The following is a 27,098-nucleotide window of genomic DNA, read 5'->3' on the forward strand; positions in this document are numbered from 1 at the left end:
AGACCAAATAAATGAGGATGACATAGGCAGCTAACCTGAAAAAGAATTCAGAGTAATGATAGTAAAGATGATCCAAAATCTCAGAAAAACAATGGAGAAAATACAAGAAATATTTAACAAGGATCTAGATGAACTAAAGAGCAAACAAACAGTGATGAACAACACAATAAATGAAATAAAAATACTCTAGAAGGAATCAATAGCAGAATAACTGAGGTAGAAGAATGGATAAGTGAGCTGGAAGATAAAATAATGGAAATAACTACTGCAGAGCAGAATAAAGGTATAAGAATGAAAAGAATTGAGGACAGTCTCAGAGACCTCTGGGACAAAATTAGACACACCAACATTCGAATTGTAAGGGTCCGAGAAGAGGAAGAGAAAAAGAAAGGGTCTGAGAAAATATGTGAAGAGATTATAGTCAAAAACTTCCCTAACATGGGAAAGGAAATAGTCAATCAAGTCCAGGAAGCACAGAAAGTACCATACAGGATAAACCCAAAGAGAAACACACTGAGACACATATTAATCAAACTATCAAAAATTAAATACAAAGAAAAATATTAAAAGCAGCAAGGGAAAAACAACAAAATACATACAAGGGAATCCCCATAAGGTTAACAGCTGATCTTTCAGCAGAAACTCTGCAAGCCAGAAGGGAGTCACAGGACATATTTAAAGTGATGAGGGCCTTCCTGGTGGCGCAGTGGTTAAGAGTCCACCTGCTGATGCAGGGGACACTGGTTTGTGCTCTGGTCCAGGAGGATCCCACATGCTGTGGAGTGGCTGGGCCTGTGAGCCATGGCCGTTGAGCCTGCACGTCCAGAGCCTGTGCTCTGCAACGGGAGAGGCCACAACAGTGAGAAGCCTGCATACTGCAAAAAAAATGAATAAATAAATAAAATAAAGTGATGAAAGGGAAAAACCTACAACCAAGATTACTCTACCCAGCAAGGATCTCATTCAGATTCGACAGAGAAATTAAAACTTTTACAGACAAGCAAAAGCTAAGAGAATTCAGCATCACCAAACCAGCTTTACGACAAATGCTAAAGGAACTTCTCTAGGCAGGAAACACAAGAGAGGAAAAGACCTACAAAAACAAACCCAAACAATTAAGAAAATAGTAATAGGAACATACATATCTATAATTATCTTAAAAGTAAATGGATTAAATGTTCCAACCAAAAGATATAGACTGGCTGAATGCATACAAAAATGAAACCTGTACCTATGCTGTCTACAAGAGACCAACTACAGGCCTAGAGTCACCTACAGACTGAAAGTGAGGGGATGGAAAAAGATATTCCATACAAAGGGAAATCAAAAGAAAGCTGGAGTAGCAATTCTCATATCAGACAAAATAGACTTTAAAGTAAAGACTATTACAAGAGACAAAGAAGGGCACTATATAATGATCAAGGGATGAATCCAAGATGAAGATATAACAATTATAAATATTTATTCACCCAACAAAGGAGCACCACAATACATAAGGAAAATGCTAACAGCCATAAAATGGGAAATTGACAGTAATGCAATCATAGTAGGGGACGTTAATACCCCACTTTCACCAATGGACAGAACATCCAAAATGAAAATAAATAAGGAAACACAAGCTTTAAATGATACATTAAACAACATGGACTTAATTGATATTTATAGGACATTCATTCCAAAAACAACAGAATATACTTTTTTTCCCAAGTGCTCATGGAACATTCTCCAGGATAGACTATAGCTTGGGTCACAAATCAATCCTTCGTAAATTTCAGAAAACTGAAATTGTATCAAGTATCTTTTCTGACCACAGTGCTATGAGACTAGATATCAATTACAGGAAAAAAAACTGCAAAATATACAAACACATGGAGGCTAAACAATAAGCTACTAAATAACCAAGAGATCACTGAAGAAATCAAAGAGGAAATCAAAAAACACCTAGAAACAAAAGACAATGAAAACACGGCAACCCAAAACCTATAGGAAGCAGAAAAAGCAGTTCTAAGATGGAAGTGTTTAGCAATACAATCCTACCTCAAGAAACAAGAAACATCTCAAATACACAACCTAAACTTACACCTAAAACAATTAGAGGAAGAAGAACAAAAACACCCCAAAGTTAGCAGAAGGAAAGAAATCATAAAGATCAGAGCAGAAATAAATGAAAAAGAAATGAAGGAAACAATAGCAAAGATTATTAAAACTAAAAGGTGGTTCCTGGAGAAGATAAAAAAATTGACAAAGCATTAGCCAGACTCATCAAGAAAAAAAGGGAGAAGACTGAAATCAACAGAATTATAAATATAAAAGGAGAAGTAACAACTAACCCTGAAGATATACAAAGGATCATGTGACATTACTACAAGCAACTATATGCCAATAAAATGGACAACCTGGAAGAAATGGACACATGCTTAGAAAAGCACAGCCTTCTGAGACTGAACCAGGAAGAAATAGAAAATATACACAGACCAATCACAAGTAATGAAATTGAAACTGTGATTAAAAATCTTCCAACAGGGGCTTCCCTGGTGGCGCAGTGGTTGAGAGTCTGGCTGCCGATGTAGGGGACACGGGTTCGTGCCCCAGTCTGGGAGGATCCCACATGCCGTGGAGAGGCTGAGCCTATGAGCCACGGCCACTGAGCCTGCACGTCCGGAGCCTGTGCTCCGCAATGGGAGAGGCCATAACAGTGAGAGGCCTGCATACCGCCAAAAAAAAAAAAAAAAAAAAAAGAAATCGTCCAACAAACAAAAGCCTAGGACCAGACAGCCTCGCAGGTGAATTCTATCAAACATTTAGAGAAGAGCTATAACCTATCCTTCTCAAACTTTTCCAAAATACAGCAGAGGGAAGAACACACCCAAACACATTCTACAAGGCCACCATCACACTGATACCAAAACCAGACAAAGATGTCACAAAAAAAGAAAACTACAAGCCAATATCACTGATGAACATAGATGCAAAAATCCTCAACAAAATAATAGCAAACAGAATCCAGCAGCACATTAAAAGGATCAAACACCATGATCAAGTGAGGTTTATCCCATGGATGCAAGCATTCTTCAATATATGCAAATAAATCAATGTGATACACCACACCATATTAACAAATTGAAGGATATAAACCATATGATAATCTCAGTAGATGCAGAAAAAGCTTTAGATAAAATTCAACAAAAGTTTATGATAAAAACCCTCCAGAAAGCAGGCATAGAGGGAACTTTCCTCAACGTAATAAAGGCTGTATATGACAAACCCACAGCCAACATCAGTCTCAGTGGTAAAAAACTGAAACCATTTCCTCTAAGATCAGGAGCAAGACAAGGTTGCCCACTCTCACCACTATTGTTCAACATAGTTTTGGAAGTTTTAGCCACAGCAGTCAGTGAGGAAAGAGAAATAAAAGGAATCCAAATTTGAAAAGAAGAAGTAAAACTGTCACTGTTTGCAGATGACGTGATAATATACATAGAGATTCCTAAAGATGCCACCAGAAAACTACTAGAGTTAATCAATGAATTTGGTAGAGTAGCAGGATACAAAATTAATGCACAGAAATCTCTTGTATTCCTATACACTAATGATGAAAAATCTGAAAGAGAAATTAAGGAAACACTCTCACTTACCACTGCAACAAAAGGAGTAAAATACCTAGGAATAAACCTACCTAAGGAGACCAAAACCTGTATGCAGAAAACTATAAGACACTGTTGAAAGAAATTAAAGATGATACAAACAGATGGAGAGAAATATACCATATTCTTGGATTGGAAGAATCAACACTGTGAAAATGACTATACTACCCAAAGCAATCTACAAATTCAATGCAATTCCTATCAAACTACCAATGGCATTTTTCACAGAACTAGAACAAAAAATTTCACAATTTGTATGGAAACATGAAAGACTCTGAATAGCCAAAGCAATCTTGAGAAAGAAAAATGGAGCTGGAGGAATCAGTCTCCCTGACTTTGGACTATACTACAAAGCTACAGTAATCAAGAGAGTGTGGTACTGGCACAAAAACCAAAATATAGGTCAATGGAACAGGATAGAAAGCCCAGAGATAAGCCCCCACACATATGATCACCTTATCTTCAATAAAGGAGGCAAAGAATATACAATGGAGAAAAGACAGCCTCTTCAGTAAGTGGTGCTGGGAAAACTGGACAACTACATATAAAAGAATGAAATTAGAACACTTTCTAACACCATATACAAAAATAAACTCAAAATGGATTCAAGACCTAAATGTAAGGCCAGACACTATCAAACTCTTAGAGGAAAACATAGGCAGAACATTCTATGACATAAATCACAGCAAGGTCCTTTTTGACCCACCTCCTAGAGAAATGGAAATAAAAACAAAAATAAACAAATGGGACCTAATGAAACTTAAAAGCTTTTGCACAGCAAAGGAAACCATAAGCAAGATGAAAAGACAACCCTCAGAATGGGAGAAAATATTTGCAAACGAAGCAACTGACAAAAGATTAATCTCCAAAATATACAAGCAGCTCATGCAGCTCAATGTCAAAAAAACAAACAACCCAATCCAAAAATGGGCAGAAGACTTAAATAGACATTTCTCCAAAGAAGATATCCAGATTGCCAACAAACACATGAAAGCATGCTTAACATCACTAATCATTAGAGAAATGCAAATCAAAACTACAATGAGGTATCACCTCACACTGGTTAGAATGGCCATCATCAAAACTCTACAAGTAATAAATGCTGGAGAGGGTGTGGAGAAAAGGGAACCCTCTTGCACTATTGGTGGGAATGTAAATTGATACAACCATTATGAAGAACAGTATGGGTAGTCTTTAAAATACTAAAAATAGAACTACCATGTGACCCAGCAATCCCACTACTGGGCATATACCCTGAGAAAACCATAATTCAAAAGGAGTCATGTAGCCCAATGTTCATTGCAGCACTATTTACAATAGCCAGGACATGGAAGCAACCTAAGTGTCTATCAACAGATGAATGGATAAAGAAAATGTGACACATATATACAATGGAATATTACTCAACCATAGAAAGAAATGAAGTTGAGTTATTTATAGTGAGGTGGGTGGACCTAGAGACTTTCATACAGAGTGAAGTAATTCAGAAAGAGAAGAACAAATACCATATGATAACACATATATATGGAGTCTAAAAAAAAAAAAAGGTTCTAATGAACCTAGGGGCAGAACAGGAATAAAGACATGGATATAGAGAATGGACTTGAGGACATGGGGAGGGGGAAGGGTAAGCTGGGATGAAATGAGAGAGTGGCATGGACATATATACACTACCGAATGGAAAATAGATAGCTAGTGGGAAGCAGCCACATAACACAGGGAGATCAGCTCAGTGCTTTGTGAGCACCTAGAGGGGTGGGATAGGGAGGGTGGGAGGGATAAGCAAGAGGAAGGGGATTTGGAGATATACATATGTATATAGCTGATTCACTTTGTTATACAGCAGAAACTAACACAACATTTTAAAGCAATTATACTCCAATAAAGATGTTTTAAAAAATATTTAACCCAGTAGCACGTTAAAGCTTAGCTGCAAAGGTTTAAAAAAGCCTCACATTTATGTACCCATCTGCATCCTAAAAGCATAGGTGATTTTGACTTAACAGTTTTCTAATTGTTTGCCAGAGTATCAGGAGCTGAGTTTGGGGGAAGAGAAGGAAAAGTGCACATAAAAATTTATACAGCTCATATCCTTATAATGTCCTTCTAGAGAAAACCAACCATGGGTGGACAGAGGTGTGGCGCCAGAGCCCTCCATTGCCCCCAACTCATATGAAGAGCAGTAGCTCAGTCTCCATACCTGTGACCTGACATGACATTTCTCTTAGGAATGTGTTTTGCCTGGAGATGGTCTCAGCCCCCAGACTCAGCCTCACAGCCATTGTGACCTTGGCAACAAGCTGACCTATGAGCTGCAGTGTTACTACAATGACTATGCACCCAGGGCCCCCTCACAAGACCACCTCCATATGAAAATGACTGGGGATACAGGTACATTGGGATTTCGCTTTCAGGTGTAATTGACATGCAGTAACATAAAAGTCATCCCAGAAGAACTAAAATTGCAAATATAATCTAGCCTGGAGTTTCCACATGTAGTTTGGAAAAAGCCATTTTTTTTTTCTTTTCTTAATCCCAGGGGACTAAGAAACAAACATTTGCAAAAGGAATGCAAATTCCGTGTGTAAGGAAGTACCTGTCATAATATCACTCTGGACTGTCTGTAGATTTACTCACCTCAGTGGACTCTTTCCTTTTCATTAGGGTTTGAGATAAAGTCTCCTGTCCCTCCTGCCAGCTAGCTGCCTTAGGCCATCAGTATTTCTGCGCTGACCCCATTTCCAGAGCAGCACTCCTGAGAGAGGGAAATCAAGAGAAATGGCCTTCCTGCCATCTGCAGTGTGAATTCCAAAACCAAGGCCAGACCCCCTAACAATGAGTTGAAAGCTCTGAGGATTCCCATTTCTGACTCTTGGGCGGCAGAAAAGTGCTATTAATTTTTATAGATGAGATGATGCTACCATGGTGCACTGCTATCCAAATAGTAGTCATAGAAGGTGCCTGGATACAGCTCTGAACAGTGATCATCCAAGATGGATGCCGCTTGGGCTTTGGGTGGAAAGCCCTTTAAGACAGATTACTCACTGGAGGGTCTGGATTCAGTGGTGAGAATGCTGAGTGTTTGGAAACCTGTCAATCATCCCATGCAGCATCATTTCCTGGCTGGTGCTAGTGCTGAACACCCTGTGGTGGTGAGTTTGCAAAGACAGCAGGTGGCCCTGCAGGAACTGGGGACCCAGTGGAAAAGGGGGAGGACAGGTAAGAAAACAATTATCAGGTAGAACAGATGCCTTAATGGAGGGGAGGGAAGGGCCCCTGGGACCTGAAAGTGTAATGCGATTGAGGAGGTGACGTGTGTGTTGAGAGCAGGAATGACCGTCTCAAACATTCTCAGGGATTACAGCTTTATTCTGCTACTCACAGGGAAGAAGCAGCTCAAGACAGATGGTAGCAGGAGGGCTGAGACCAGCTGAGGAGGCCTGGCAGTAGTGATGGGAGGCACAGGGGCAGCAGGGGAGGGCAGTGCTGTCTTGAGCTGGAGACCTGGAGACTATAGGATTAGGTGGGTGCAGGTGAGCAAGGAGCACAGTGTGAGTGATTACATGACTCCGGGTCTTCGGGTCTGCCTGGAGATCGTGTCTGTTCTCTGAATGTTATAGACTGAATGTCCCTGTGCCCACCCCACCATGCATATGTTGAAGTCCCAATCCCCAATGTGATGGTATTTAGAGGTACTTAGGGTTAGATGAGGTCATGAGGATGGGGGCCCCGAGATGGGATTAGTGCCCTTACAAGAAGAGACACCAGAGCCTGCTCCCTCCACTGCCCACCAAGGAAAGGCCACGTGAGGACACAGCATGAAGGTGGTCTACAAGCTAGGAAGCAGGTCATCACCAGGACCCAAATCTGCTGGCACCTTGACCTTAGACTTTCAGCCTCCAGAACTGTGAGAAGTAAATACGTGTTGTTTCAGATGCCGCATCTATGGTATTATGATATAGCAACCCCAGCCGACTAAGACATAGTTAGTGAAGCCACGATAGGAGCAGGCTTAGAGGGGAGGAAGGGCTGTCCTGACACATTCCATTTAATCTGTTTTAGAACTTTCAGGTGGGCTTGCCTAGTCGGCAGGTGGATAAAAAGTCTCCAGCAGTTTCACTGGGTCCACCTCCCGCTCCATCCTCACCACAACATTTGGACAAATGTTGAGAAGTTCCTTCTTCTGCTACCCTTGCTCTTCCCTCCCACCCCATCCCTTAGGGGCAGCTTTTCTTACAGGAAAGTGTGTTTCCCCACAGAGAGGGATTCCCCTAGAAGCCACTATGGTGGTTCAGCAGGGGAGGTCGGGGAGACCACATGGACATAGCCCAAGGACCTGCCCTCACTCACACACTCTGATTTGGGGACCTAGCTCCGAGCTTGTTTCATGGTTGTCCCAAAGCTTCTTCTTGTTCTCGCTTAAGAGCTTCAATAGCTTAAGTGGTTCCTATTGTTTTCAAAGGCAGATTTGTCCTTTATGAGCACTGAGGGGAGAGACTACAAAAACACACTCAGTCTGTCACTCTGCGCTCAGACTATCACTTATCAATTACAAACCCTAGTTATCTGGAATAAAGTTATGTCTCCTTCTAGTGCTTAGGCAACACCTTCTTTTTCAAGGATCCCAAGCACTCTCCCAGCCCTGTTTACCAATTAAGGAGTTTCCAAACCATCCCAGGAGCATCCCATCCTCCCTGAGACCTCAAGGGATAGAGAAGATAAGGGACCCAAGACTCTATTCCAATGGTCATCTGGTCTTCTGGGCAGTGCAGTTCATTCCCTGAGAATCCCAAGACTCACATGCGAAGTAGTATCTCAGATCCTGGGCCTAACACCTTTCCCCACCAGAATTCCCAAGGTCCAGAGGGTGGGAAGGACAGAGAGATGGCAACTCCCAAGGAAACAGGATGACAGGATAATGCCCTGCACAAGCAGTCTCCTCCCCTCCCCTCCCCTCCCCTTCCCTCCCTGGGCTTCTGTGTGGAGGAAGGAGTAACAGCACTCCTGTTCCATGTTGAAGGACAACAAGGGCAGCCTTGGACCACCCCCATCTCCACCTGCCCTGCAGGTGCCCTTCTACTAGGGGAGGGCTTACAAAGGCTTTGCTGAAAAAGATGGATGGCTTCCTTGCAAGAAACGTTTAAAATTGAGAAAATGAGCAAACCAGACAAATCACTTCCATTACAATTCTACCTGTGCAAATTAAATTTGGAACTAATAATTCCCAGATGGTTATTCCAAAAGAACAAAAAGCAACCTAGCTTATTGATGAAGCCAACTACACATTCTTGGAAATAAAAAACAACCATAAATACAAATATTGGAAACCTCCAGCTTCCCTGGTCCCCTCAAGTGCCCCATCCCTCTGAAGTCCACTCCCTGGAAAACAAAATTTACTAAGAATGGTCCCACTCACCCCTCTACCTCTCACCTCTCCTCCCGTCTGCCTAGGAGGTCCTGTTTCCCAGGAGTAGACTGTGGAGGCTGGAGATTTGTAAGAATCACCGCGCCTCCACAGACCAAGGTCGGCTTCTAACGCAACAGAGAGTGGTTTTCTTCAGACGGAAAACCCTCCCTGGTGTCTCATCAAGTGCCAACTGGGTTGACAATTGCTCTTTTTTCCATTTATAATCAAAGACGTGACTTTCATACTCTCATAATCACTCCCCTTCATTCTCACTCCATTTTTTTTATGTTTCACACCATCATAGCAGCTGAAATTCAGGCTTAGGGACTAAAGCAACATGCAGAGACTGATGCAGAAAAGAAACAGTCTGAAATGAGCTGAGAAGCCTACCATTGGAGCTGGCTTATTCTTCCAAGTTTGACAACATACACAGATGCTGGAAGGGGTGCTCTAAGACACATTGTTCCAGACAATTTTAGAGTAGCAGAGCATGCTCTCTGGCAGGAAATTGGAAGAAAGGATGCTCATTAGCTCACTGTGGCTCTATCCAGGGCTTGGAGAACCCAGCATCCTGGCTCCGAAGGACACGCTCCTGGCCAGTTCAGAGACGACAAGGAGGCTGCTCCCCGAGACCCACCCACAACTACGTCCCCTCACTCAGAAGGCCTGGGATTGCACATCTACCTTCTCCCATTTGCCTCAGCCTAGGCGTTACCAGCATGACAGCTACAAGATGTAAACGGCATTGGCTGGAGATAAGAGGTCGTGGCTAAGGTGATTCAAAAAACTTCTCAGACCCTCCATCTGTAAGAGTCCCTGATTTCTATCACGCATCTAAATCACATGTTGCTGCTTTTCGAAAGTGGTCCTGAAAGCAAATGAAGACAGCATCCCCTGGATCAGACGGCAAACTCCCTCCTTATCTTCCCAGCCCCTATTCCTTCTCTTCCCCCAAACCCCATCCCCTTTCTCATTCCCTACACTGTGGTATAGTACAAACTAAATTATAAAATTAAACTTCTATGCCAATATATTTAAATTTAATACAAATACAAGGAGCAAATTCATTAGGAAGGATTTAAAAGTTATTTATTATGTGATGAAATGGTAAGGATATAATCTCTCTGGGCTACCTGTATTTTCAATTTGCATATTATATTCAAACTCAAATTCATGTGCAAATAAAAACAGTATAAGCTTAACATTCTGCTATTTATTTGTAAAAACGACTATGTACCTTCCTTGTCCCTGAGTTTACTAATTTTCTGAAATGCTATAAAACTATTGTTTTGTGAACTTTACTTATAATTTTGAGGTGCTTAGAAATTAAAATTAGCCCTAATGTGTCTTTACTTACTCTGTCCAACTCTGTGTGAAGGTACAATTTCAACACATTCTGATTCTTCAATTTAAGTGTCAGTGATCAAGGTCCATACTTCGTAATAGTTGTCCTTTGAAAAAATGAAAGAGTTTGTCTTTCTGTTTATAGAAGTTAAATATGTTCATTACAGAAATTTGGGAAGAAGAAGATAAAAATCACTCTTCCTAATCCCATCACTCAAAACTAATCTCTATCAGATTTGAGATAAATACACAAAACTGTTTTTGATTACGAAAGGCAGAAGGTGTGTGGACTCACTGCCCTCAGCAACGTGCAGATGGTGGGGGTGATTGCTGTGCCCCAGTCTTGGAAGTAGTCTGTCCCGGAAAAACAAGACAAATAGAAGTCGCTCCTTCCCAGGACAGACATGCAGGGAAAGACCTGGATTAATTGTTAAAGACAGACTCTCACTTGTCTGAAATATGACAAACCTGGAAAAATATTCCTCCTTGATTTTTCTTTTTATCTCCTGAAGAAATACTCTAAATCATTCATTCAAAGGGAGAGTTTTCTTGTGAGTTTCAAGTCGCAAAGAGATAAAATAGTGAGTCAAGGAGGAGGAAGCCAGGGCAGCCTGTGATGTGAGGGGGGGATGTCGCAAAGTCCCCAAAGCCGAGCTGAGCAGGCGAACCGCCCACAAGCTCCACAGTACAAGCAGCTAGTCAGACACGTGGTAAAGCAACTAAGGAAATATTTAGTTCATGCTTAAAGCAACAGGCATATTCAAACATTTTCTCAAGGCTCATGAATGGTTATGTAGATAAAAAGTGACAGTGGACATTTTGGCTGTTCGTCCTAATCCTTCAGAGAGTTGGTCTAAATGGCACAATGAACTGATGGCTGCGTTTCTTACTCTAATGTGTGATTTTCAAGTAGATGCAACTCCACCTGTTCTTTTAAAGCATTGAATCCTGTTAGAATGAAAGGTCTGCAGCTCAGGAAGCTTGTGTTTTTAAGTGATTAAGAAGTGTGTAGCTACCATAATGGTTCATGTACATGCATGTGCCCACACACACACACACACACACACACACACACATGCACACAAGCACAGGCACAAGCAAGAACCCCACACCAAGCACTGTGCCAGGAGCCCTGCAATACGCACTGCTTTTTCTTGCAAGTTACTGATATTCCCATTTTATGAGTAAAAAACTAAGACTTACAGTGGTTAAACTATTTCATTCTGAATCACACAGTGGTGAAGCTATGATTTGGTGTGGCTCCACTCAATTTTACCAACGACAACACAGTGTGGATGGCTTAAAATTTGTCAGTGGAATGACATCAGCCCAATGAAAGAGAACACGGAGGGAGAGGCTTCAGGATGTGGACTTTGCCAGAAATTCAGGATAGCACACTGAAACATTCTGTAGTTACTATAGTTACTGTCACTTATGGACTCACTGTCTTGGGAACAGATATTAAATCATGCAATTTTTTGTTCTTCTTGGAAAAATCACGAGACTTTTAAAATAATTCTTTTATTTGTTGAACAGATATTTGTTACCCACTAAGATTCCCAGGGCACTGGGATAAGTACTGAAAACAGCATTTGTGAAGATACAAATGTGTTCTCCCAACTCATACAGCTTATAGTCTAAGCAGTTACTAAATAAGCAGTTACTAAAATTACTTTTCATGAAGTGACACATATATACATATATTCATATGTACTTGTATTTTATATATATACACATATATATATATATATATATATATATATATATATATATATATATATACACACACATGTATATATATGCCTGAAACAGAATTTAAGGGCAATAGACATTTTCCCTCCATCTTAGGAGATATTACTTGAAACATGCTCCACAAGGTACCCCACAAGCCAGGATGTGTTTGTCCTCAGCCAGAATCGGCTGTCTCCCATAGTGGTGACTATAAAATGTAAGTTAATACCTCCTGCATGTCCTTACTAAGTAACTGTGACTATCAGCATTGCTGACACCATTATTGCTTAATAATGGTGATCTGTCCCTCATCACAAATAATTTTACACAGCTTAATAAGAGGTATTATATAAAATAAAATTCACCCAATTTAAACATATAGTTTGATAGTTATGATAAAAGTATACAGTTATGCAATTACCACAACAGTCAAGTTTTAGAACAATCATATTATCCCTCAAATTCCCTCAGGACTATTTGCAGAAAAAGTATTTCACAGAATTCAGTACAGTACACATTCATGATTTAAAAAAAATTTTTTTTCAGGAAATTAGGAATGGAAAGAAATGTCCTCTACCAGATAGAGGGCATCTATGAAAAACCAATAGCTAACCACCTATTTAATGGAAAAAGGCTAGTGCTCACAAATAAAGCAGAGATGTCTGCTTTCACCACTTCCATTTAACATTGTATAGGATGTACTAGCTCTTGCAATAACACAAGAAACAAAAAAGGCATACAGTTGGGAAGGAATAAGAAAATCTCTATTTGCAGATAACATAATTTTGTATGTAAAAAGTGCTAAGGAACAACAAAAAAAATCTACTAAAACAAATGAGAGTTTAACAAGATTGTAGGACACAAGGTTGATATATAAAAACAATTCTATTTCTCTGCAGTAGTGGCCAAAAAATTCAAAATTGGAATTAAAAAAAATATATATATATACCATAACATAAAAAAATAACTAAAAATAAATATAAGAAATATGTGCAAAACCTCTTCACTAAAATCCACAAAACTGTTAACAGAAATGAATAAATAGAGATGTATTAAGTTCTTTGATTAGAAGACTCAATATTGTCAATATGGGAATTTTCTCCAAATTGATGTGTAGCTACAAGATAATCTCTATCAAAACCCCATCAGGCATTTTACAGAAATTGACAAACTGATTTGAAATGTACATGGAAATGTAAAATACCTAGGATAACAAAATAATTTGAAAATAAAAGAACAAAGGCAGTGGACTTACCTGATTTCAAAGTTGACTATGAAATTATAGTAATGAAAAAGTAAAATATTGTCATAACAGTATGATCAACTGATCTAACATATAGATTAATTCACTGAGTCTTGGTGTGTGGCCCAGAATAAGGTCTCTCCTAGGGAAAGTTCCACTTGAATTTGAAAAGTATGTAGACACAGCTGTTTGGGTACACAGCTGTTTTGTAGATTTCATTAAGCCAAGTTGATGGAACGTGCTGCTCTACTATGCTTAGGGGTTTGTTCCATTACTTACTGAAAGAGATATACCACAGTTTCCACATATAATGGTTGATATTTCTAGTTTTCTTTCAATTTTTCCAGTTCTTGCTTCATATATTATGAAGGTCTGTTTCTATGTGCATAAACATTTATAATTTTGGGGACTTCCCTGGTGGTGCAGTGGTTAAGAATCTGCCTGCCAGTGCAGGGGACATGGGTTTGAGCTCTGGTCTGGGAAGATCCCACATGCTGTGAAGCAACTAAGCCTGTGCACCACAACTACTGAGCTTGTGCTCTAGAGCCCGTGAGCCATAACTACTGAGCCCACGTGCCACAACTACTGAAGCCCGCACACCTAGAGCCCATGCTCTACAACAAGAGAAGCCACCACAACGAGAAGCCTGTGCACCACAACAAAGAGTAGTCTCTGCTCGCCGCAACTAGAGAAAGCCCGTGCGCAGCAACAAAGACCGAACGCAACCACAAATAAAATTAGAAAAAAAGATGAAAGAAGTCATTTTTTTACTACATAAAAAAATTATAATTTTTATATGTCCCTTCTCTAGTTTCTCTTTTATCATTATGAAATGCTAATTTTTTTCTCTAGTTTATCTTAAGGTATGTTTTGTCTGACATTTGAATAGCCATTCTATTTCCTGTATGCTTAGTGTTTGCAGGATATATTTTTACATCCTTTCCTTTCATCTCAGCTACGTTCTTGAGTTTAAAGTGCTTCTCCTTCAGGCAGCATATAACTGTATCTTGTCTTCTCATGAAGTTTGAAAAGTTATAACTTTGATTCAATTATTTATTACATTCAATCTAATGTGATTATTGATATGGTTGAATTGATATCTATCATTATGTTGTTTCTTATCTCTTTTCAATCCTCTGTCCCTATTACTAATTTCTTTCATTTTAAAGAAATATTTTAGTGCACATTTTCTCTTTTTACTTTTTAGCTATATCCCTATGTATGTTTTTCAGTGGTTGTTCTAGGTATTATAATATCAGTCTTTAACTTTGCAAAATCTACGCCAAGTTAATACTAACTTATTTCTGGTAATATATAGAAACTTAGCAACCTTCTATCTCCATTACACCCTTTCCTTCCTGTTGTACATATTCCATGCCTTTACATTATAATTCCAAAAATACAGTTGTCCCTTGGTATCCTTGAAGGATTAATTTCAGGACCCCACCACGGATAACAAAATTCAAGCATACTCAAGTCTTTTATATAAAATGGCATAGCTTTTGCATATAACCTATGCACATCCTCCCATATACTTTCAAACATCTCTAGATTACTTATAATACCCAATACTATGTAAATGTTATGTAGATAGTTGCAAATACAATGTAAATGCTATGTAAATTGTTGCCAGGTGCAGGGAAAATTCAAGTTTTGCTTTTTGGAATTTTCTGGAATGTTTTTCAATTTATGGCAGAACTCACAGTAAGAAACTCACAGACACAGAGGGCCTATTCTACAGTGTGACAACTTTACTTCAAACAAACATATGTCTTTTAAAGAAATTAAGAGAAAAAATTAAAAACTTTTTAAAATATTTACCTACATATTTACTCTTTCTGGTATATTTTGTTCTAGCTTTCAGATCAAAGTTACCCTCTGTGACATTTCCTTCAGCTTAAAAGGCTTCTCAGCATTTCTTCTGGGGCAGTCTTGCTAGCAACAAATTTTCTCTGTTATGATTTTCCTGACAGTGTCTTTTGTTTACACCTTTTTTTTTTTATTGGAAGAATCATTTTGCTGGGTATTGAATGGTTGCTTGATGAGTTATTTTTTCCTTCTTTCAGCACCTTGAATTATGCCATCCCAATGTCTTCTTGCCTCTACCACATCTAATGAGAAGTCACATTAATTGTATTGTCCCACTGTGTGTGATGGGTTGATGTTCTCTTGATGCTTTTAAGGTTTGTCTTTCTCTTTGTCTTTCAGCATTTTACCTGTCTTGTTTCTAGGTTTTATTTTCTTTGTACTTATTTTATTTTAGGTTCACTAATATCCTTAGATCTGTAAGCTAGATTTTCACCAAATTTGAGGCATTTCATCTGTTAGTTTTAAAAATATTTTTTCTGCCTCTTTCTCTCTCTCCTCTTCTCCTGGGACTCCAATTACAAATATGTTGAAATTTTTGCTATTGTGCCAGAGATCTCTGAAAATATATTATCTTTTACATGTTTTCTCTCTTTATGTATTGGATAATTTTCATTGCTCTATCTTCTAGTTCATGGTTTCTTTCTTCTGTCATCTTGAATCTGCTATTTGACCCAATTTTCTGTTTCAGTTATTTCACTTTTCAGTTTAAAATCTCCACTTACTTTTTTTTTAACATCTTTATTGGAGTATAATTGCTTTACAAAGGTGTGTTAGTTTCTGCTGTATAACAAAGTGAATCAGCTATACATAAACATATATCCCCATATCTCCTACCTCTCATGTCTCCCTCCCACCCTCCCTATCCCACCCCTCTAGGTGGTCACAAAGCACCGAGCTGATCTCCATGTGCTATATGGCTGCTTCCCACTAGCTATCTATTTTACATTTTGTATCCACTTACTTTTAATTGTTTCCACTCATGTGTTGAGATTACATATTTGTTCATATATTATTTTCACATTTTCCTTAATTCTTTGTACATTTTTTAAATATTAGAAAATACATTTAATAACTACTTTCAAATTTCTGCCTGCTAAACCCAATGTCTGAATATGTTTGGAGTCTTTTTTATTGACAATTATTTCCTTATTATTTAGTGCACTTTCTTATTTCTTTGAAAGTCTAGTAATTCTAGCTTGAAAACTGGACATTGTAGGGATACTTTTGTAGAATTCTCAATTCTGTTTTGTCTTTCCAAGAGTTTTTTTTTTTAACATCTTTATTGGGGTATAATTGTTTTACAATGGTGTGTTAGTTTCTCCTTTATAACAAAGTGAATCAGTTATACATATACATATGTTCCCACATCTCTTCCCTCTTGCGTCTCCCTCCCTCCCACCCTCCCTATTTCCAAGAGTTTTTGACATTTTGTTTTAATAGGCAATTGATTTACCTAGACATAAACTGTGAAACCTATCCTTATGAAATCACTGTGGCTTTTGCTCATATAATTTCAAGCTGGAGCCATATGGGTCTCCCTTGTACTTGTGTAGTCTAAGGATCAGATAATAATTTGGGCAGATGTTACACCCTTCACTCAAGCTAGTAGGAATTTTGTGATTGGCTTCCAGATCTATGTGGGTGAGGAACACATTCAAAGCAACACAAACTTATGAGTCTCTCCAGCCTCTTGCTTTTAGTCAATACTCTTGGGGTCTCCTACCTGCATGCATAATTTAGCAGTCATCTGTGGGTATGTGGTGAGTTCGTTCACTTGTCTATTGATTTCTTGCTTCAAAGATCTCCACCTAACTTTGTAGCTGCTCTGCCTTCACCTCAAATGAAGTTTGTCACCCCCAGTAAGTAGAGGTTTGTGTTTTTTTGCTGCCAGATTTGAATGGAGATGTCCACAGGCAAGAAGGCTGTGACGTGTCATCACCTTTCTTATCTAATGTAGTAACACTTTTTCATGAGAAAATATTTCTCATGTTGTTACCTACTTTGGTCATTTCTCAGTGTCCTGAAATAGTTGTTTTTAATACTTTGACCAGTTTTGTTCTTTTATTCTGTGGGGGGAATTTCCCAACATCTTCTCACCATTATTACTGGAAACTTAGTTCCCAAAACCCACATTTCATAATAATTTTTACAAGCAAAATCCTGCTTTATTAAGACTCAGTGTTTTCCATATCTCATTTTTTCATTACAAAAATGAAATAAAAATGTGCAATAAATTAAAATGCTTCTCCCCCAAAGTATTGATCTAGCTTGAAATAATTACAGCTAAACGTAGCACTTCTTGTGCATCAATCAATGTTCTGAGCACTTTACATCATATCCCACTTAATCCCCATATAAGGAAACCATTTGAGAAAAACATTATTATTACCTTTTTTACAGATGGGAAACTGAAGCACAGAAACAAAAAATAATTTGAATAAAGTTATACAACTAATGAGTAACAAAGCCAGAATTCAAACCCAAACACTCTTGTTCCCAAGTCCATGCTTTAACCACAACACTCTTTATTTACCTCTTGAGTTCCTGAAACTACGACTCAGGAAGACTCAAAGCCAGATCCCCAGGGCACATCACAGAGCCGTTCCCACAACTGCCCTCTGCCATTTACATCTTTGTGCTGGTGTGTTTCCCAATGATGTCTACAAGATCCAGCCTGGTGAGATTTATATGTTTTATATGCAGAAATGAGAAGGTTGTGTTTTGTTCATCTTTACAATTTGTATGTACCATATATAAAGTCTGAGAACATAACAAAAATAATTGTCTGTGTTAAGTGAAAACATGATATTCATCCATGAGGTATATGTAAGAACTTCCTTATATGATAATATCATGGAAATATCACATCTGAATTCTTTCAAGCAGCCCTAAAACCAAGGCTCAGAACATTGGAGTGGATTCACTGAAACAGAAATGTGTCCCATCTTGTCCCACCCCTCCTGGCGTGGCTGTGAAATGTTGGCCAAGAAGGGGAAGGAGGGCATGTGTGAATGCCTGAGGTATGCAGAGGAAGTATGGGGAGGACAGAGGTTGGGGATAAATCTTTTAAAACTAAAAGCAGGGAGAGGAAGCTTATTTTTTCCACAATATAAAGATTCCCCAACACTGCCTTTGAAAGAGTGGTCTAACTAGCCTGCAGTGTGATTACATCCTTTTTGCAGTCAGGTCATCTAAAAAGTGTGGGGTAGTTTCTTAGGTATTTTGAGAGTAGAGAGATACTTCAAGGTGACATATATTTAGCTGCCCAACCATCTTGCTCACGCATTTTGTGTGGTGGATATATTTTCCTGATGGGCTTATGTTTAAGATTCCAGTAACGTGTTTACTGAAGCTTGTGAAATGTTTATCTATCATACTGATTTTTTTTAAAAAACAGATTTGGGTTTATTATTTCATTTCAGTTATTGTTTTCATTGTTTCATTGTTTTCATTGTTTCATTGTTTTCATTTTTTCATCTTTTTATTTCTCTTTGATTCTTTGTGTTTCTTGGCTTTTTTCCCAGTTTACTGAGGTGAACACAAGTATTTTTTATACATAGCTTTTCTTCTTGAATAACGGTAGCAATCATCATACATAGCATTTATTTTGCATCACAGGTTTTGGTATAAAATTCTCTTTTTATTGCTTTCTAAATAATTTTAATTTCAGTTTTAATTATCTCTTTAATTCATGAGTTATCTAACAGAGGGTTTCTCAATATGTGAAGAGTCAAGGTTTCTTTTTCCTTATCTTTTATCACTTATTTCTGACTTATTAGATCATAATCAGAGGAAATGAACTAAAAAATCCTCTACTTTTAAAAATGAGCTATGGCTTTTGTGGCTAAGTACATACCAAATTTTGTAAATAATCCACATATAAACATACAAAATGCTCTAAAGATACACCTTTCTCTGCATACTCATTACTTACTTACACATTTATAAATTTTAATTAACTTTTAAAATTAATCTATGTTATTATTTTCTTCGGGGAAATATCTGATTGAGTGATGTTTATAAAAGTCTTTCATCACATTATTATGTTTATACTTCTAGTTTTTCTCTATGCTAATTTGTTTGGAATATTAAGGTTTATTACTGATGTGCTTCATTCACGAATTGGGACTTTTGCTCTTGGTATAATATCTCTCTATATTGTTTAGAATTTTCAATATTAAATCCTGCCCTATCTGATATTAATATTGCTCTGTATCCTTCTTGTTTCTTGTTCTCTCTCCCCACATCATTGGTTGCTAATATCAGTGGGTAAGAGACTGACAAAGAACAGGATACGTTCATGGTCTCAAAGCATCTCTCCACAAAAGACTAATTACAAGTGGAAAAATAGTAACTTTATGATGGAACAACCTGGTTGGCACCACTTTAAGGAAATTATCAAAGACACTTTTACAAACGGAGAGACAAAGGACATCCTATGGCTTTTGATATGATGTGCAGAGAAGGATACAACATCACTTCTGTAACGTTGCTACAAAATGCATAACAAGCTAAATCTACTGATGGGGAAAAGTTAAGCAAACCCAAACTGAAGGTGACTCTACAAAATAACTGGCCTCAATTCCTTAAAAATGTCAATGTCTTGACAGTCAAAGAGAGGTTGAGGAGTTCTTCCTCATTGGGGGAGATTGATTATATACGACAACTGAATGAAACGTGCGATCCCAAATTGGATCCCAAACAGAAAAAAAATAGCTATAAATTATAGAGACAACTGGTGAAATATGAAAGTGGAATACAGATTAGATAATGAGGCATGAATTTCCTGATTTTGACAATTTTACTGTGGTTATGTTAGAGAATATCCCTCTTCTTAGGGAATTCACATTGAACTATTTAAGGGTAAAGGGTCATCCTGTGTATAACGTACCCTCAAATAGTTCAGAAAAATATTATAGGTATTAGAGAAGATGATAAAATAAATGTGACAAAATAATAATGATTGATGGTTCTGATGGAGGTTATATAGAAAGTTCTTTATAATATACTTACAGCTTTTCTGTAAAATTGAAAATGTATCAAATAAAAAGTTTACCAAAAAAGAGAGAATTGTACACATGTATATTCTAATGGACTTACTTGACTTTATTCCCTCCATCTTACTTAAGTTTATTAGCTTTGTGTGTTTTCCTTTTTCCTTTTCCATATTTTTGCTGTTTTGTTCAACTTGCTACAGCATCCCTGTTTATCTTGGTTACTTTGAAGCTTCTGTGTGTTTCCCTTCCCCACTAGTGGATATCTTCTATTTCTCAATGGTTGTAATTCTACAGGGACGTCTAGATGATTGGTGAAAGCAAGAGATCCCCTATTTGTTCCACCTGAGGCCTTTCTCCCTTGCCCTGCATGAGAAATAGAGAACACTTTTATCTCTTGTTCTTACCCTTATATTTCTTGTCCTAATTAATGTCACCACTCTGTTCCCAGTTGCTAAGCCATGGAGCTCATCATCGTCCTCAATGACTCTTTTCCTCTCTAAGTTCTACCAATTCCATCTGACAGAACCACCAAAGGCAGCAGTTCTCCACTCCCAGTGTCAGGCTCTCACTCAGGCCCTCATTGCTGTGCCAATATTCTGACCTGTTCCTTCCATTCTCTTTTCCACGTGGTCCCTAGTTAGGATCTGTAAGCAAATATCTGCTCATGCCACTGCCTAACTTTAAAAGTCAGTAGGGTCCCCCCATTGTCTGAGGGTAAAGTTTGGGTAAAAATGAAGGTCATGATGCATCCTCTGTGTGTCCTGTGGACCACCTCCTCCTCTCCAGCTCAGGGTCCTGCCACTCTGGGTGCTAGTGACCCCAGTGCTCCTGGTGACCTCATTCTTCAAGGGCAGCTGGTTCTCTCTTTGGAAACCTCATCTCCCTCTTCTCTCTCTGCCCAAGACCTCCTTACCGTGTAATGTCTAAATCAACCACCCTGTCTTCCAAGGAGCTCTCCCTGGGTGCCCCCAGCAGAGTGATTACTTCTGTGCCCTTTTATATCATTAGTCATCTGGAATTGTAATGATATTGGCTCCTCATAGCAGAGAGTGTGTCCCATTAAACTTGGCTTCCCTGATGCCTCAGTAGACAGAATATATTCAGTGAATAAACGTATGAGTGGGTGTACAGGGCATGCTGAACAGCAGACTTGGGAATCACTGACAACAGCATGCTCTCATAGGAGGCACGGCGTGCTGGGGGTTTTGCGGCCTCTACCAGAATACCAAACCAGCCCTGCACGTATCTCCCAGGTAGACCGCAGGAGGAGCCTCCACTCGCCCTTCACACATTTTATTCACATCGAAAGTGAGGCCCAGAGTGATGCATTCTTTGCAGCCACAATATTTGTCTTCCTTTCAAAACAATCACTTGAGGAAAGAATTAAAACTGGGCTCATGGTGAATGTCAGGGCTGCTATGTCAGGTTGGGGTGCTGAAGAGTCAGCTGAAAAAGACCCTGGACTTGCTGATTCTGCCAGCTGCCCCCACCAGGGGGAGAAGGAGAACTGTGGGAAAGACCCCTGGATGAAGGCAGCCTGCAGTAGGGTTATTACGAACACATCACGCCGAAAACAATTGGTGTTTATTCCAGTCAGGACTTTGCTGAGCTTGCTGTACATCCCAGGATATCTATCAAAGAATACAACAGATCACATGTCAATAAATTAAATGAGTATGAAACAAAGAAACACAGAATGATGTAGGGATTTCTAATTTGAGGATATAAAGGAAGAAGGAGAGGGGGGCACGTTCTTAATGGTGTTCCTGATGGCCATTAAACGTAGGAAAAAGCCATTTCCATATATTATGGAAATACACACTGGTCTCAAGTGCCTTCCATTTTCATATTGTTTTGCTGCCTTAATGGCATAGGCTATTTTTGTAACATCTGTTTCTAGGGACCCTCCCTTTCTCCTGTTCTTCATTAGAAATTCAGTGGCTCTTCTTTATAATGAGTGTTGGTGCTTTTGGGAAACAGAGAGTGTGTTATTGTTTTACTGTATGGGCCATTCTGTCAGAGTTGAAATGGTTTATCCACAGAGAATGTTATGATGTGACCCCAAAAAAAATATCTGGATGGTGAGACAGCGGATGTGGTGTGCCACATGGGTGGACACGCATCCAGGAAAGGTCAGAGGTGGGGGTTGGGCGAGGATCCCTGGGAACCGTGATTTGATGGTGCACAGGAGGACATTATGTTTACCTTCCCCAGGCAGTGTGAATTCAGAGGGTCTGACAGAGACTGTGTTGGATGAAATTTGAAAAAAATAAAAAATCTGAGTCTACTATCCAAAGCAAAGATACTGTATTTCTTCACGCTGCAGCACACCCGGAAATTAAATCCCAGCCGTCAAGTACTGAAATGTAAAGATAAACATGGTGGAAGTTTATTGATGCGCTGGAAGGGATGACAAGCTTCTCGAGTTGGAGCCGTGGTGCTGGTCCATCTGTAGAGGGCTGCCATTTATTACAGCAGCAGGTGCCGAGCTTCACCCTGGCTCTGAGATCTTAGATGAGCAAGAAAACAAGGAGCAAGAAAGAAAGGAAGGAGAATAGAAAGTGGGAGGAGAATGGTGAGCAAGGGGAAAGTGCCGGGCTCAGCCTCTCCACGCTCACAGCAGGATGCGTAGGGTCCCAGGGCCACCAGCTGAGTGGCTTGGCCTTCCAGGTCCCCAGCACTCAAGGTAACACTGACCCCTCATCCTCAGAAAGGACCTCAAAGACAACGGCAGGAAATGATTCCTTTGGGCTAGGAGAGTTCCAGAGAAATGTGCTTGCCTGTGTTCTACATGTGCTAGTATTTTTTGCTATTTGGAGTTCCAGATTTCTGTATGAATTTTGTAGGTCTTCATGTCTTTATCTTTCTGCCTGTGCCATGTATCTATTTGAACTGCAAAGGAAAAAAATTGAGAATCATAACATTTTTGTTTTCTGAAGAAGTGAGAACATTACACTGCAAACTAGCCAGGCTGCTGGTTATACAACACTTAGAATAAAATAAAAATAAACACTCTTTTGTTTCATTTCCTGATTTACCTGATGTGCTTCTTATTCTCTCTATTCCTTCACCTTCGACCTCATCTTCTCATCTGTGCACACACACCCCCTCCCTGTCCCCTCTTGTCCAGCATGATGTACCGTGGTGCCTCCACTTTGCCAGGCTCATCTGGGTGGCCAGAGATGGGACTCATGGCTGTCTGAGCTCCAGTGTTTCATTTTCACAGCCTGGATTCCGGCCCTGCAATCTTGTCCCTCTTGCCTTCATCTCCAGATCTTTGTTTCTCCTTGGAAACAACCTGAGCACAGCCCTGGGTAGCCTTGCACTGCAGTAGCAGCTTTCAGTCTGAATAAAGTGAGATAGGTCTGAGGATGAATTTCCCTGCTGCTTTTCACTTAGTTTGGCATCTGATCCAGATGTGCTGCTGAATTAAGTATTTCCCACTCCCTTTCCAATTCATCCAGAAAGACCTTTCAGGGCAGTAGCACAAGGCATGACCGGAGGGTCTTGGGTCCCTGATGCAACAGGTGACCCACCCAGGGAAGTGAGTTGAGCTCCCTAGATCCTGTCTCATTAAGTGTGAAGAACGACAGTGCATACCTCTCCTACTGAGGAGCTAGAACACCAACCAGCTAAAAGCACTGACAAAGTAACACAAAGTTGTAAATCAACTATACTTCAATAAAAAAAATAAAATAAAATAAAATAAAAGCACTGACAAATCAACTTCCTGGAGCCAAATGGCTGATTCTAACACAACAGCTAAACAGCTCTGTCATAATATAACCTCCTGCTGTCACAGAACCACTTGGAAGAGTGTTTTAAATAAAGAAAGTGAAGTGCCACACATCAGGGAGACTGTGTTCTACTGGAGAGAACCTTCCAGCTCAAATTTCATCCCTCTGAGGTGTGCTCATCCCTAGGGAACAGACAGATCTTAATATCTCATTGCTAAGAACATTCTGTGCCCTTCCTACTGGCACAGGAGAAGTCAAAACAAAGCCATGTCCACAGCAGGGTCAGCAAGGGAAAGGCAGCACTGTGCTCCCTGCACAGGTCCCAGCATTTTCATGGCTCTGCAGTTGGGAGGTTACCTGGTTCGAGGATGGTATCCAGAACAGCTTTCTTCTTTGCAGCAAAGATGCCCGTGGGGCTGCGCTGGGGTATCTATGGGTCCCCTGCATGCACACATCAATTGGAGGTCTACTATGAGTCCCAGGGTAGCAGCCCCTATTCTGAATGTTGTCCCTCTATTCCTAGAAAGTCTTTTGGGACACTGAGTCATCCCCACATGAGGAGCTCCAGGAAATCAGGTCTGGAAGTCCCAGGCCCATTTCTTCTGTCCTTGTAGTTAGGGTTGGGGAGGCAGCCCTGCCCGAGAAGCTCCAGCAGCCCTCCTCCAGAGAAGACTTGACCTGCTCCAGCTCACTCTCACTCCCTGGCCAGCCAGGCTGCCCTGGTGAACGTATGCCTTGCAGATGTCCTTCCTTAGCAACAGGATCTGAGAAAATCAGAGGGAACCCTTGTGCAGACAGAAGAACAGCCCTGGACCACAGGGCACAGTGGGAGACCACTGCTCCCAACATCCTGCCCATGGGCACAGACAGCCCACTTCGCTCACAACGACCCCCGTGAGTATTTGCTCCTCACGTTGGTGCTTTCAGCAGTCTGGGATTGTACTGGACTGGACATGGGTAGGACATCACCCAGGACAGTGAGGTGCACATAGAGACGCTATGTAAACAGAGAGCAGGCTTTCACCATCCCTTCTTGTCCATGTGATTGTGCTTCTACATAGATGGGTCACAGCATCTGGTTTAATCAGAAATAAAGATTGGAAGTGTTCGAAAGTTTCTCAGGCGGGCCTTAGGCGGTCAGCTGAGAACACCTGGCATGCACATGTGTTTCTTTCCTTCTTTGACAATATGTCTGCTTCTTCTTTTTAATGAAAGGCCAATACTTATACTTGGATGATTGTACATGCCTCTCCCATTGTTCTCTCCTATTTCTGCGCCTTTTTGTCTATTTCACCTGGGTGTTGGTGGGTAAACTTCAGAACAATGCGGATTTTGTTTGTAGCCACACACGGAAATGGAAGAGGCTGCGCCATGGGGGAATCTCCTCCAGCCCTTCACTTAATTTTACTACCATGATTATTCACATGTTTGAAAACAGAGTTGCAAATGTTTTTTTTGTTGTTGTTGTTGTTTTTGCGGTACGTGGGCCTCTCACTGTGTGGCCTCTCCCATTGCAGAGCACAGGCTCCGGACGCGCAGCCTCAGCGGCCATGGCTCACGGGCCCAGCCGCTCCGCGGCATGTGGGATCTTCCCAGACCGGGGCACGAACCCGTGTTCCCTGCATCGGCAGGCGGACTCTCAACCACTGCGCCACCAGGGAAGCCCTGCAAATGGCTTTATTTACTTTTTCCATACATACTGAGACAGAACAACTTTTGTCACAATAATAAAAATAAATAATACTCTGGCAACAAGATTTTTTTTAGCTTTATGACCATTTAATGAAGAAAATTACACAACGCATAGCTGGCATACCATTTCCAAGTTACTCACAATCACCAGTTATTCCGCACATTTCTCAAGATTTTTAGAAAATATGTAAAGTCAGTTTTCAAGGGTTCATTTCTTCCACTCAGACCTTTGCTACATCTTTTGGTGGCTGACCAATGAGCACAATTGGTTTTCAAAATGTTCAAATTAAATGGACTTGCTACTCAGGGTTATCTGGGCCATATTTGGGCTTTTTTGTTCTTAATAAATGATCATTTGAACAAACCAAGACTGTGCTTTTATAAAAGCCCAATTTGATAGTTTTTTGTTTTTTTTTTAAAGTTCTGTTTAAAGCCAAAAGAGTTCACGGCTGGGAAGTGGACAATGTTTTTTGGTGGAAACAACTATGAAACCCAGTGGTCCAAAGTGGAATTCCATATGATAATTAAATGTAGACATGACTCCCACCCACTCAAAGGATGGGGAAGCCAATAAATGAGATAAATGACCCATAATCACAAGGAGAAGCATTCACAACGATGACGAAGCTCTGCCACCAGTTCTTGTGAGGTCACCGTACCAGCTTCAGCCTTCCCATGTCTCTCTGAGGCACTTCCTGCACCCCCAAAAAGGCAGTATGGAAGCCTTTCTAATCCTTCACATGCTTTCATGTGAAGAAATCACGTGATTTCTTTTAAATATTTTCAGAGGAAGCCTTTCTGGGGCTGCACAAACATGCGAGAAAGAGGAAGTTGGTACCTTCTCCCCTAGTGGGAAGGGTGTGCTTGATGGGGTTTCAGACTATAGTCTCAAGGTCCTAAAGTGAGGAGGTTTATCTTCTGCAAAGGAACATCCTCCCAGTGTCATATCCTAAGTACAGAGAGCCAGACCTCTAGCACGTCACCTCGGTTCCCCTTAGCATCTCCTGGTCTTGGCTACTTCCAACCAGCACTGCCATGACCAAGGCTGTGGGGTTTCCAGCTAGTCTCCCACAGAGGCAGTCTGAGGGCCCTTTTCTTCAGCCTGTCCTGATGCCCCTATGCACAGCTTCTGACCCCCTGCCTGCACCAGGACTTCCCTAGAGACATGGAGGCCCTGGCCAAGCATAATCTGAATTTCCCATTGGGAGACCATGTGAGATAATCAGTTGAACTCTGCCTTCCTCTGGATGAGAATCCCGGAGATGCAGTGCTGATCTATGTGGAGCAATCAGAAGCCCTTGACATTGAGTAGCAGCCCTACACTGGCTCTCCTTCCATCCCTACCTCATGCCCCTTTGCCCTCCTTCCAGCTTCCTTGTTAGCATCACTGCTTTAAGCCTTTGACTACACCTCCTGGACATAAGCTGGTGATAG

The sequence above is a fragment of the Stenella coeruleoalba genome (genome assembly GCF_951394435.1).
Source record: "Stenella coeruleoalba genome assembly, chromosome: 3".
NCBI lineage: Eukaryota > Metazoa > Chordata > Mammalia > Artiodactyla > Delphinidae > Stenella > Stenella coeruleoalba.